Source organism: Camelina sativa, chromosome 12 (assembly GCF_030686135.1).
Source record: "Camelina sativa cultivar CO46 ecotype springtype chromosome 12, ASM3068613v1".
NCBI classification, from domain to species: Eukaryota; Viridiplantae; Streptophyta; class Magnoliopsida; order Brassicales; family Brassicaceae; genus Camelina; species Camelina sativa.
Genome location: NC_141891.1, coordinates 37,397,833 through 37,411,086, shown reverse-complemented (window position 1 = coordinate 37,411,086; position 13,254 = coordinate 37,397,833). Strand labels below are relative to the sequence as shown.

Sequence of the window (13,254 nt, the reverse complement as noted above, 5' to 3'; positions counted from 1 at the left end):
AGAAATTGAGTGAAGCTCGACAAAAGTGGAGTACCTATGATCAAGAGTTCTTTGCAGTATTTAGAGTCCTAAGGCAGAGGGAGCATTAATTGATTCAGAGAGAGTTCATTTTTTTCACTGACCACCAAGCTTTGAAATTTCTTCACAGCCAAAAAGTGATTAACAAAATGCATGCTCGTTGGGTTAGCTTCTTGCAGAAATTTCCTTTTATAATCCAGCATAAATCAGGTGCGCTTAATAAGGTGGTTGATGCCTTGAGTAGGAGGGTGTCATTGCTAGCTACTTTAACACAAGAGATTGTGGGATTTGAGTTTATGAAGGAATTGTATGAGAGTGATGTTGAATTCAAGTAACTATGGGCCAAATGCAATGAGAAGCATCCTTCTTCAGATTTTCATATTTGAGAAGGCTACTTGTTTAAAGGAGATTGATTGTGCATTCCTTGCTCATCGCTAAGAGAGAAGTTGATCCGTGATTTGCATGGGGGTGGTCTTAGTGGTCATTTGGGAAGAGACAATACTATCGCTAGCCTAGAGGAGAGATATTTTTTGCCACACTTAAGGAGAGATGTTGGAGCCATTGTCAAAAGGTGTTATATTTGTCAAGTATCGAAAGGCTATTCGCAGAACATAGACTTTATATGCCTTTACCTGTTCCTGATGATATTTGGCAAGACTTGGCTATGGATTTTGTGTTGGGATTGCCTCGTACACAGAAAGGTGTGGATTCTGTGTTTGTGGTAGTTGACAGATTTTCTAAGATGACGCATTTCTTTGCTTATAAGAAGACTGCGTATGCATCCAACATAGCCAAATTGTTTTTCAGGGAAGTGGTGCGCCTTCACGGTGTTCCTAAGTCGATTACTTCATATAGGGACACAAAGTTTCTAAGTCATTTTTGGATTACTCTTTGGAGGATGTTTGGAACAGCTCTTAATCGAAGTTCTACAGCTCATCCTCAAACAGATGGACAAATTGAAGTAACTAATAGAACTTTGGGAAATATGGTTCGAAGTATTTGTGGGGGTAAACCAAAACAGTGGGATTTAGCTTTGCCTGAAATAGAATTTGCTTACAACAGTGCTTTCCATTCTGCGACAGGGAAATCACCCTTTTCTCTAGTGTATACTTCTGTTCCTAGACATGTGGTTGATTTGGTTAAGTTGTCTAAGACTCGTGGAGTTAGTGCATCAGCTGAAACCATGGCTGAAGAAGTTTTGGCTGTTAAAGAAGCTGTTAAGGTTAAGTTAGAAGCTACTGGACAGAAGAACAAGGTTGTTGCTGATAAACGTCGAAGACTCAAAGTTTTCAAAGAAGGTGATGAAGTGATGGTGTTCCTGCGTAAAGAGAGATTTCCAGTTGGTACCTACAGCAAGCTGAAGCCTTGCAAGTATGGTCCATTCAAGGTGTTACGGAAGATCAATGACAATGCTTATGTTCTGAATCTCCCATAATCGATGAACATTTCGAGTACTTTTAATGTCGCTGACATTTATGAGTATCATAAAGATGGGAGTTCTATATCTAGAAGAGAACTTGAGGACAAGATTCTTCGGAGGTGGAGGAGACTAACGTAGGGAGGATTTAGTGAATTTAACTTTTCTTTTGATATCTACTTATGTTAGTTTTCTATTTCTGTTTAGAGTTTTCTATTTTGTGTTTTGAGTTTCTTCTCTATATATAGAGAGAGTCTAGGTTATGGAAAGACAGTTTTTGATTCTAATTAATAAAAAGCAGAGAGTTTTCTTCTCTAATATGGTGGATTTCCAGAGTTTCTCTTAATCAAGTTCACGTTTGAGAACTTGATTTCTAACTAGGTTTAGTGCTTGCTAATCCTAGAGTTTCCGACTGCGTCACTTAGATATCTATAAAAAATCACACATCACGATATTCGCTAATTTGTTATAATTTTTACGAATATATATAAATCTATAATTATTGCAAATTAAGTCCTTTGTTATCGAACAGGAGATAACTCAAGAGTAATTTGTTCTTTTTTATAACAACTATAGAAAGCTTGCTGTTTAAATTATTATAATAATACTATATGATTTCGTTATTAAGTTATATTTATGTTCTTTAGTTTTATTCATTGATAATTTATAACCTTTTTAAAAATATTTTACTTATATTAACTTTCATAAATCAATATATTTTTCTTTGTATATTTGTAAGTGAAATTTTAAATTAAAAATAATATGTAATTATTTAATTAGTTTTATATTCACAAACACGTTAAAGCCCAAATATGTGTGAATGCAGAATTTTTCTTTTACACCTTATAGATTTTTGCTTACAATTTTTTTTATTTTTCTTATCTAGCAAATATCTCCAAAAGTTTCCGTATGCCCACATTAACTTAAATTCGTTACATATATTTATATCTTTTACACACCAAAAAGCCCTTTTACCATTAATTTAAAACAATGAGTGGAGCTAGAGATTTTTTTAAAAAAGGAGAAGAATATCTTTCAAAATTTCTTTTCAATAATTTGTAGCTAAAATATTTACTGTTTATATATTTAAAGCAAAAACATAGTTTTCATTTTATTTATTAGCATTCAATAAATTTTTATTCAAATTCATTTGAAAGTTCAGTCTTTACGCTTGTAAACGGTAGTCTAAAAATGTGCAATAGAAATATGTAATATATAATTTGAAAAAAAAAACTATCATGTTTTAAGTGTTTGGGGGTAACTTATGTTTGAGTTTTGAAGTAGAGAGTTCAACATAGATTTTGGAGTTTATAGTATCATCCTGATTTTGTTTTATCTATATATATAAATTTATACACAATTTTATAAGTTTGTGTGCATTAGACTCCTGGTTGCCAAAGTAACCCTCTCTCTAAAACCTAATTTTCTCTCTCGCCGCCTCTCATTCTCAAAGCCTCCGTTAAAACTTTGACCGGCGCGTGGCGGCTCATATAGCGCCGGCGTCGGTCACCTCTTTTACATTCTTGCTTAGTTTTTTAGTCCTTGTTATTGTATCATGCGGTTGGTAAAGCGTGGAGGTTTTTGGTGAGGAGTTCTGTAGATGTGGAGGTTCAGATCTAGCGAGTTTGTTGGTTCCCGTTTCATAGGTTCTGTTGGTTGCTGAGGTGCTCGGGGTGCCGCTGGTGTTCGCGATTCACGGAAGGGATTTTTGGATAGGCTCAGTTATGACCGCTGATTCTTTCTAGTGAGTATACGCGAAGTGGAGGCTCCTATTTCTTATAGCGACGGTTCTTTCCTCTTTCTTCATCGACAATTCTTTGCTTAAGCCGATCTCGAATCTTCTCTATCTTGGTATCTCTTCTTCTCTACTGCTTTCCTCTTGTGTCTCCTGTTTGCTCTGATCAGATTGTAACCGTTTAAGATCTGTATCATCAGTTGCTCAGGTTCTGTAGCTTCCCTGTATGGGCTGTAGATTCCCTTGTTTGGGCTAAGTTTCTCATCCTCGACTATAATTCTTTGTTAGTCAGGGGATTGAGCTTTGGTTAGTGTTGGGTTAGAACTTTTAGAATTAAGATTTCCCTAGCTTAATTACTTGTTCTCTGTGGCGTTGAAAGGTTCAAGTGGGTCTAGTTTATTTTACGGTTAAATCCCGAGAGACCCTTGACAAAGCACTTATAGAGAAAGATGCATCTTATGCGGAGAAAGCCAAGTTTCATTCTCTTGTTATGCCATTTGTTATGCCATCTGTGCTGAAGACCGTGAACACCAATCGGTATGCGGATTCCCTATGGTCCTTCGAGAGCTCAATCAGTCTCGAGACAAGATGTCTTTGGTTTAAACAGTGTATCGGTAAAATCCTTTCCTCTTCTAGTTGTATGTTATGGAAAGATCATTGTGTCTCTGAAATTTCATTCTCATCTTTTATCTTGTGATTTGTAACCTTACCGAACTTTAATTTCAATCAATATAATCCTTTCAGTGAAAAAAAAAAAAAAAAAAAGTGCATTAGACTATTTTCTCTTTAATCTTTTTAGTAAAAAAATTATTATGTTTTCGGTTCCATCTTCTAATGGAATATGATAACTTCCAAAACAAAATACCCATGAATACAAGTTTCTTTGAATAACTAACTTAAATCTGGTGGTATAAGACTATAAGTAGTGTTCAACCTCAAGTTATATGTTTAATCATATAAAATATCAAGCATTAAACAAACGATTAAAATTTCAAGTTATATCTACATCCTCATCACCAATCATAAAAATTGATAGTATATCTTTAATTTGGTATAATTTACCACACTTAACTATTTCGACACGCAAAATGATATACCATCCAAAGAATGATGATAAAATAATTATCGGACTACCGACCAAAATGCTAGAACGGTGTTCATATTTTATAATCTAACACAGCTAAAAAGCTGTATTTTATGTATGTTCATGACCATACAGAAACTACGTTTTTCAACAAAACTAACATTGAAATTCAAGTTGTGCGTTTAACACAAACAACAACAACATCAAAAATTGAAAGGTAAAAATAGAATAGATATATACCGAAAGGCTACAACTGAATATTGACATCAATCATAAAGAAAAGTGTGATTAAAACAAAACGCATATAACAAAATAAAGAAATAATACACATTGCATTCTAACTAAATACACAAAACATTCGATAGAGTTCCAACTGCAAAAAAATAAGAGACCAAAAGATAGGCACTAGTGTTGTAAAAAGATTAAGGCAGAGAGTACAATAAGAGGTAAAAACTAACATAATAATCATACAAGTGTATGATGCAAATTTTGAGATTGTCAGTTAACATGTTCGTACCGATCACCAAGGATTGAGAATATAACACGAAACATATCCATTCATGATTTAACTAAAATACTATCATAATCTGCACGAGTCTCAACTATATTCATCTATTTCGTAAAACAAGAGAAGTTATGACATTTTCAGTTAGTGTATAGATATAGTAAACACTCAAGCCAAGGGGTATAAAATATAGAATCTAACACAGTATTCATTAGAGTATAATGAAGAATTCCAAAATGTGGTTTCACATGCTTAGAACAATCACCAAGGGTTTAGAGAATAACGCAAAACAAAGACATTCAAGATTAATTTTATTACCATAATTCAGTTAGTGTATAAGATAATAGTAAATGCAGAATTCCATAATGTGGTTTCACATGCTTAGAACAATCACCAAGGTTTAGAGCATAACGAAAAACAAACATTTGAGATTCAATAATATTATTACCATAGTGTGCAGTACTATCACAGACATTTAAAAATAAGTAACTACAGTAGATCCCAAAATGCATCTATTTCATTAAGTGAAAAAAAAAATATTTACACATACAAATACCAAAACAGAGATATTAAGTATTTTCAACACACAATATAATGTTTCAAAAGCCAAAGTAAAATCAACATTTACTCAGTGGATGATGCAAAATCCTAGGATGTCATTCACATGTTTAAAACGATCACAAAAGTTTTAGAGCACAAGGCAAAAAAATACTTTCAAGGTTCAAGGAACACAAACACAATCTACATAAGTTAAAATATCTACGAGAGACTCTACATCCACTATATATAATGAGAGAGCTTACGATACACAAGCACTGAAACATAGAGAATAGTAAAATCAAAATACACAATGTGCTCATCTAGAAAAGCAAGCAATTTTTATGATTCTCAAACTGAAAAACAATACCAAGTCTCTCAAATTGGAATCTGTTCCCAACTGTGTCATCATTAAAGCTCATTAAAGGGTTGATAAAAGCACCAGAAACTACCACTTTGGAGTACAGGATGTTGTATGCATCTCTCACTTGTGATTTTCATATACTAATTACAAACAAGTTTGGAATGCACTTAAAACAAAAATAAAAAGGTTTGAAAGCATATACCTATCAAAAGTCTTGACAATCTGAACACCTTAACTTGAAGAGCACATACCTGAAAGGAAAAGAAAAAAGAATTTGTTAGTCTTTATTTTATGTGAATGTATATACTTACCTCGCTGGGCTAAACTTCTTTAAGCCGTACATTGGTCCAAGTTCTGGTCAATTTTACCATCAAACAAGTCACAATCTTGTGTTAAAGCACATACCTGAAAGGAAAAGAAAAAAGAATTTGTTAGTCTTCATTTTAGGTGAATGTATATACTTACCTCGTGGGCTAAACTTCTTTAAGCCGTACGTTGTTCCAAGTTCTGGTCAATCAAACAAGTCACAATCTTGTCTTAAGATTTTCTTTAGTCCGCTCATCCAACATATCGCAACTCATTTCCTTACATGCATGCACTACCCTTCCAATGTCTTTTGACTCCTTTGTCTTATGGTTTACCAGCCGAGGATGCCAAACTTTGAGAACCTTTTGGTTCTTATTTCATGTCTTATGGTTTTTACCAGCCGAGCGTGCCAAACTTTGAGAACCTTTTGGTTCTTACTTCATGTCTTATGGTTTTTACCAGCCGAGGGTACCAAACTTTGAGAACTCTTTGGTTCTTTATTCATGTCTTATGGTTTTTATCAGCCGAGGGTACCAAACTTTGAGAGAACTCTTTGGTTCTCTATTCATGTCTTATGGTTTTTACAAGCCGAGGGTACCAAACTTTGAGAACCTTTTGGTTCTTACTTCATGTCTTATGGTTTTTACCAGCCGAGGGAGGGTACCAAACTTTGAGAGAACTCTTTGGTTCTCTATTCATGTCTTATGGTTTTTACAAGCCTGAGGGTACCAAACTTTGAGAACCTTTTGGTTCTTACTTCATGTCTTATGGTTTTTACCAGCCGAGGGTGCCAAACTTTGAGAACCTTTTGGTTCTTACTTCATGTCTTATGGTTTTTACCAGCCGAGGGTACCAAACTTTGAGAACTCTTTGGTTCTTTATTCATGTCTTATGGTTTCTATCAGCCGAGGGTACCAAACTTTGAGAGAACTCTTTGGTTCTCTATTCATGTCTTATGGTTTTTACAAGCCGAGGGTACCAAACTTTGAGAGAACTCTTTGGTTCTCTATTCATGTCTTATGGTTTTTACAAGCCGAGGGTACCAAACTTTGAGAGAACTCTTTGGTTCTCTATTCATGTCTTATGGTTTTTATAAGCCGAGGGTACCCAACTTTGAGAAAACTCTTTGGTTCTCTATTCATGTCTTATGGTTTTTACAAGCCGAGGGTACCAAACTTTGAGAACTCTTTGGTTCTATGTCTTTTGTCTTAAGACTTATTTAGCCGTATCCAACAAAACGCAACCTCTTTTCCAATTCCCAACATGCATGCACTACCAAGCCAACAGTTAACGATTTTGCTCGGGACAATGTCCCCAAAATAGAATCTGACAGAACACTATTAGATTAATGTCTGTCAATGATCTGTTTTGGGTTTAAAAAGAAAACAAAAACGAACATCAAAACTTAAAAGCCCCAAAACTAAGAATCTGCAGACCAAGTAACCAAAACCAAAAACGGATCTGGATTCTTATTAAAGTGAATAATTTTTTTGTTGTTGGATCAAGAACACAAAAACAAAACAAAAAATCTTGATTCTAAAATCAAGATGATACAAAAGTCAATTCCTTAAATAAAATAAAAACAATAAATCCGAACAGAAGTGGACTGATCAATTGTACCCCATTTGATTTCAGTCCTCAAAAACTTGGAAACACGAAAACAAAAGGAAGGAGTTACCTTGTACACGTGAAAACATGAAGGTACCGCTTAACTAAAACATGAACATGATAGATAAATCACAAATGAAAAAGAGACAAATCCTAGTGACTGAAAAATGCAATCAGAGAACAACAATCTAAAACCGACATTGAGTTTGTAAGTATCCTGGGAACTGTAACTCAAGAATGATAACAGTAGTCAAAGCTATTGAAGCCCACCTTCCAAAAAAAAATGAATATAACTTTACAACAGTCTCTAATAATTAAAAACAAGACCAAATAAAATGAACTTAAAAACTATGTATATACCAAATTCAGAGCCGTAAACGAACGCACACCATCAATAAAATGCTACAATACAGCAATGGCCTAGCAAATGACTGAAAATACCGTTACTCAAACACAGAGCTAAGCTTGTTAGTCAGACCATTCCAGTGGTATAGAACTCATATGCAAACACGAAGACAATCCAAGACCTAATGGCCTAGCAAATGACTGATAATGCCATTCCTTCAAACAGAGAGCTAAGCTTGTTAGCCCCATTACGTGCTTTACAAACCATTGTATCATAATTCAAAGAACCTGATTTAGTGTCATCTCTATAATCAGAATTAAATGACCATAAACAATGAACAAGTTTATCTCTATAAAACATTAACTCTCTTGGTGATGATGATACAACGCAAGCAAAGCCATATAATAATCCCTGCTAAAGAATAGAGTTCTCACTAAGTGAATAAAACATTTGAATCAAAAACAGTTCAATAAGCTTCGTAGTAGTATAGAATCAAATCAATTGTCACCAGAAAAAAATGACACATTAACAAATATTGTGAAGATAATAACCCCAGCCATAAGATCAGGCAAATAAGAACGTTTAGCTACTTTATTTGTATCATGGGATCTCTTTCGGAGTCATATAATGAAGGTTTAAATAGGAAAATGTAGGAGAACAATGACAATTAACTAATACACATTCTAAACCAAGCAAAGCTTAAGAGACTAGTCATAACCAATGGTGATATTACCTGCTCAAAATATGGAACTGCCTCGGTTGCTGATTTATTGTTAAATGAAATGCTGGCATTAACCTTTCAGGAGAGATATAACATATTTGTCACGCTTGCTTAGAATTAAGACAAATAAAAAGGTAACTAACCTTTGGTATCTTGGTTATCAAATCTTTGCTGATTTTACTGATATTGAAAATTTTAGCTCACAAGTAACCTAACCTTTGGTATCTTCTCAGCAAAATAACTTCCGGTCAAAACTTGTAACAGTGCACCATTACTGTATAAAAAGTTCACAGTAGTCAGCATTTAGAAAATTCATAGGGTTGAGCAAAAAAAAAAAAAACACGTATAGAATAAGTGAACACATTGAATTGAGGAAAGAAGTGAAAAAAGTTTTTTCCCCACCTGTGACCAACTGAGAAAAGAGGAAGGTCAGCTAGATCTTGAGGCTTCAAATTTGAAGTTGGAATTCCATATGAGACAATCGTGTCCAAGCAGGAATTGAACCTCTCATAAACCTGCTTAGAAGCTTGTTCATGATCAAATGTAACATTGTACGGCACTGATACTATTAAATACCCTTCCTTTGCCAGTAGCTCCTTGAGGTAAGCTACTGCAAATCATACAGACACAAATGAACATTTTTTGAGTTCTAGAACAAATCATTTACACATGTATGAAACCAACGCAAGCAATTTTCCAAATACTTGGAAAGAAATAAGAGAGATGAGACCATGACTAAATACCCCACTACCAAATTCCCAGACTAGCCGATGTGGACTATACTCGTTAGATAACAAAATGTTTGCCGATGATAGATTTATGACCAAATCACATGAGCTCATCTTCAACCATGTCAATGTGATATGCAAAAACACAGTCATGTGCTCAAAGTTAAAAAGCAAATGAAGCCACCTATACGTTGAGGAATGTCAAAGATTAACAAAAAGAAGTTACATCGATCTCATATGCACTTCATGACCCAAAACTCAGCAAATCCACGGAATTATAGAAAGCCATAATCTACAATTACAAAAGCTTTATTCATCATCATCCTAAGCGAGTATCAGAGGAAGAAATCTAACCATGAGGAGGAAGAAGAAACCAAGCCGCCGATTAAATAGTTTTGGGCCGAATCAAACCAAACAGAACAAACAAACCCTAGATCTGTACAACACATAAGAACAATTAGTCAATTTGAAAACCCTAAAAATAAAAAACACGAAGAGAGGATCAGAGGAATGAACCTTAATTACCAAATAATCAAGACGGAGAAGAATCCCAGCCGATTGAACTAGTCTTGTGCGATATCTTTAACCAGCCGATTGAACTAGACGGAGAAGAAAAATTAAAGCGTTTCTTTAACCCCGATATCGATATGTATGTATATCGCCGACATAACGCGTTTCTTTAACGGTTACTATTGTATATGGTTCGACCGTTGATTCATCATATATCTAACGATTCTGCATTTTTCAGGATTAAAAATGATATATTTCTTTCTAATAGTTGGCAATATAAACAAGGGCCTATAAACAAACACAAAAGCAAAAGCATTTTATCTTAAACGGCTTTGTGGTTTATCTCGATAGATCTAGATGGATTATAATTATATAAAGAAGGCCCAATAAGGTCCATTAGTATTAAATTCTTAATTTAAACATCTTTCTTTCTTATTTAAAACATGTACGTAAGACTAAAGATAATTTCGCCAGAAGTCATTTTAAATCAATTGTCTTTCATATGTGCCTATTTTAGAGACTTTTTGCATAAAAGGTACATATACATTACTAATTAGTATTAAACTTAGACTATTAAACAATAACTTTTAAAGTTGAAAATCAATTACGGCTTTATGAAAATAATTTTTAAAAACAAATTAGGGCCTCAATTGTATTTAGGTTTAGGCCTCATTTTAGTCTCTATGTTTCTGATATATATATATATATATATATATATATATATATATATATATAATTTATAAAAAAATAATCTTTTGAAGTAGTTGCAAAAAAAAAAAAAAAAAAATGTTTCATGAGGCTTCGTTGCACTTTACAACATGCGACAGGGTTTTAAAAATGCGACAGGCTTCGTTTCATGAGGTTTTTAAAAAATGTTTTGTCATCCTGCCAAAATCGAAAATTTTTCCCGAAAAAAAAAAAATTTCCCGCCAAAATCGAAAAATTTTCCCGCCAAAAATATTGAAATTTATACCTTTTAAAAACCTTGTAAATGCTTTTAAAAAACTTTTAAAAGCGTTTACAAGGTTTTTAAAAGGTTTTTAAACACATTGTAAACGCTTTTAAAAACCTTGTAAATGCTTTTAAAAAGCTTGTAAATGCTTTAAAAGGTTTTTAAACACCTTATAAACGCTTTTAAAAACTTTTTAAAAGCATTTAAAAGGTGTTTAAAAACCTTTTAAAAATTTTATAAAAACTTTTACAAGGTTTTTAAAAACATTGTAAAAGGGTTTAGAAGGTGTTTAAAAACCTTTTAAAAATCCTTTTAAAAACCATTTGAAAACCTTTTAAAAACCTTTTAAAAACCTTTTAAAACCTTTTAAAAATCTTGTAAAAGCGTTTACAAGTTGTTTAAAAAACCTTTTAAAACTCTTTAAAAAATCTTGTAAAAGCCTTTACAAGGTGTTTATAAGGCTTTTATAAGGTAGAAACCTTATAAAACTTTTTAAAAACCTTGTAAATTTTTTTTGGCGGGAAAAATTTTGGCGGGAAAATTTTTTTTTTCGAAACTTTTTATCAAAAGTTTTTTGACAAAAAAATTTTTGGCGGGAAAATTTTTTTGAAAAATTTTTGGCGGGAAAATATGTCGGAAATTTTTTGGCGGGAAAATTTTGTTTTTCTTTTTATTGAATAAAATAATTTTCATCTAAGGGTAAAATGGTCATTAAAAATTAAAAGAGGGCATAAATAAAAATGGCCAGAAAAGAGGGTATTTTTGAAAAGGGGTATATCAAAAGGGGCATTTTTAACAAATTCTCAGGGAATTTAAAATTTATATTGTATTTATTTGCTATTTTATTATTATTTATTAATTTTAAAAATATAAAATTTTATAGGTATTTGATATAAGTATTCAAAGTATAGGATTTTTGTAGTGTTTTCAAGGTTTTAACCCATGTGGTATATATATTGTCTTGTAATACATTTATTTCCTGATACACATCTAAAAGTGTTTAAAAAAAAAAACAATTCCACTTAACTCCTTATATGGGATTAATGCCAACCCGTCTCACCAAAATCAAAATAAGTTTTTCGTAAAAAAATAATCAAAATAAGTTTTTTATGAAGTTTAATTATGTTAATTGTTTTACCAAATTAGCATATTTTTAGTTTATAATTTTTCCATGTCAATATATATAGTTTATGATAATTAATAGAATTTTTTTTTTTTTTTGGTAATTCCTCAAAAATAAAAAATAAACCAAATTATATGGGGGTTTTCAACATATTTAATGTGACATTTTATAATTGGATTTTCGGTTTAGGAAATTTATTAATGTTAATATAATTATCGATATTGTAAACTTTTGTTATGAAAAATCTGTTGTATATCATTTAAATTTGAGAGATTCTAACATCCATAAAAATAGTTTTGGAGATTTAATGGGTTAAAACTTTAATGGGTATAGTTGTTTTTGGAAAAATCGGAATATATCGATGTTGTTAAGATCTTATGGCAATAAATGTAACAAATGTTGGTCAATTTAAGAAAGTTTAGTATTTGAGTTTCTCTCCAATGTTATTTATAGAATTGTTTTAGGGGTTAATGTTATAAAAAGCAAATTAAATAAGTAAAATTTAAAGGGCATAAACCAAAATGTACTTCAAAAATATTAATATAGAAACATGTATGTAAAGACTAAATATTATTACGCCATAAGTCATTTTAAATCAATTGTCTTTCATATGTGCCTATTTTAGAGACTTTTTGCATAAAATGTACATATACATTACTAAGTAGTACTAAACTTAGATTATTAAACAATAACTTTTGAAGTTGAAAATAAATTACGGCTTTATGAAAATAATTTTTCAAAACAAAATAGGGCCTCAATTGTATTTTGCTTTAGGCCTCATTTTATTCTCTATGTTTCTGATATATATAAAAAAAAACGTTTATAAAATAATCTTTTGAAGTAGTTGCAAAAAAAAAAAAAAAAATTCATGAGGCTTCGTTGGACTTTACAACTTTCATATTGACTACACAAATGTGTGATCATACTTAAATATAATTCATTGTCTCTATTTCGAAATTAGGTGACAAAGAAGATTCCTGTAGTAAAATAAAATAAGTTGAGGTTTATGTTGGTGGCTTCTTAACCTTCAATGAGCTTCAGATCTGCTAAATCTCAAAGAGGATATTAAGATTAGCCTTCTTGATGCAAGTGATACATTGGTTCTGGGATATTTTAAGAAAAATTCTTGGATTCACCTCTTCTTATTTATCCCCTCTTAGTCAACCAATCAAATTACAACAATATGTCATGCCATATTATATTTAAAAAATAAATCAAAATTAAAATAAAAATAAAACATTGTATTATTTCAAAGAGATTAATGTAAAATCAACATAGTTTTGCTAACGTATGGAAATAT

General features: G+C 32.1%; 2 long non-coding RNA genes and 1 pseudogene across 7 annotated transcripts; 1 reads left to right on the top strand and 2 right to left on the bottom strand.

Moving 5' to 3' along the window:
- The first annotated feature begins 1,201 nt into the window (after window positions 1–1,201).
- Window positions 1,202–1,587, top strand: LOC147933252 (uncharacterized; annotated as a pseudogene).
- Window positions 1,588–5,751: 4,164 nt separating this feature from the next.
- On the bottom strand, window positions 5,752–6,132 carry LOC104730222 (uncharacterized). The gene is made up of 2 exons (XR_002035236.2): window positions 6,002–6,132; window positions 5,752–5,911 (listed from the first exon to the last, which is right to left on the bottom strand). It is a non-coding gene; the product is annotated as an uncharacterized LOC104730222 (long non-coding RNA).
- A 2,349-nt stretch (window positions 6,133–8,481) lies between these two features.
- On the bottom strand, window positions 8,482–13,041 carry LOC104730230 (uncharacterized). 6 transcript variants are annotated; one of them, XR_015573885.1, is made up of 6 exons: window positions 12,865–13,041; window positions 9,895–9,997; window positions 9,724–9,805; window positions 9,044–9,251; window positions 8,858–8,915; window positions 8,482–8,716 (listed from the first exon to the last, which is right to left on the bottom strand). It is a non-coding gene; the product is annotated as an uncharacterized LOC104730230 (long non-coding RNA). The 6 variants fall into 6 exon arrangements; XR_758409.3 differs by lacking the exon at window positions 12,865–13,041 and having other exon boundaries at window positions 9,895–10,027; XR_758408.3 differs by lacking the exon at window positions 12,865–13,041 and having other exon boundaries at window positions 9,886–10,022.
- Between the last annotated feature and the right edge of the window lie 213 nt (window positions 13,042–13,254).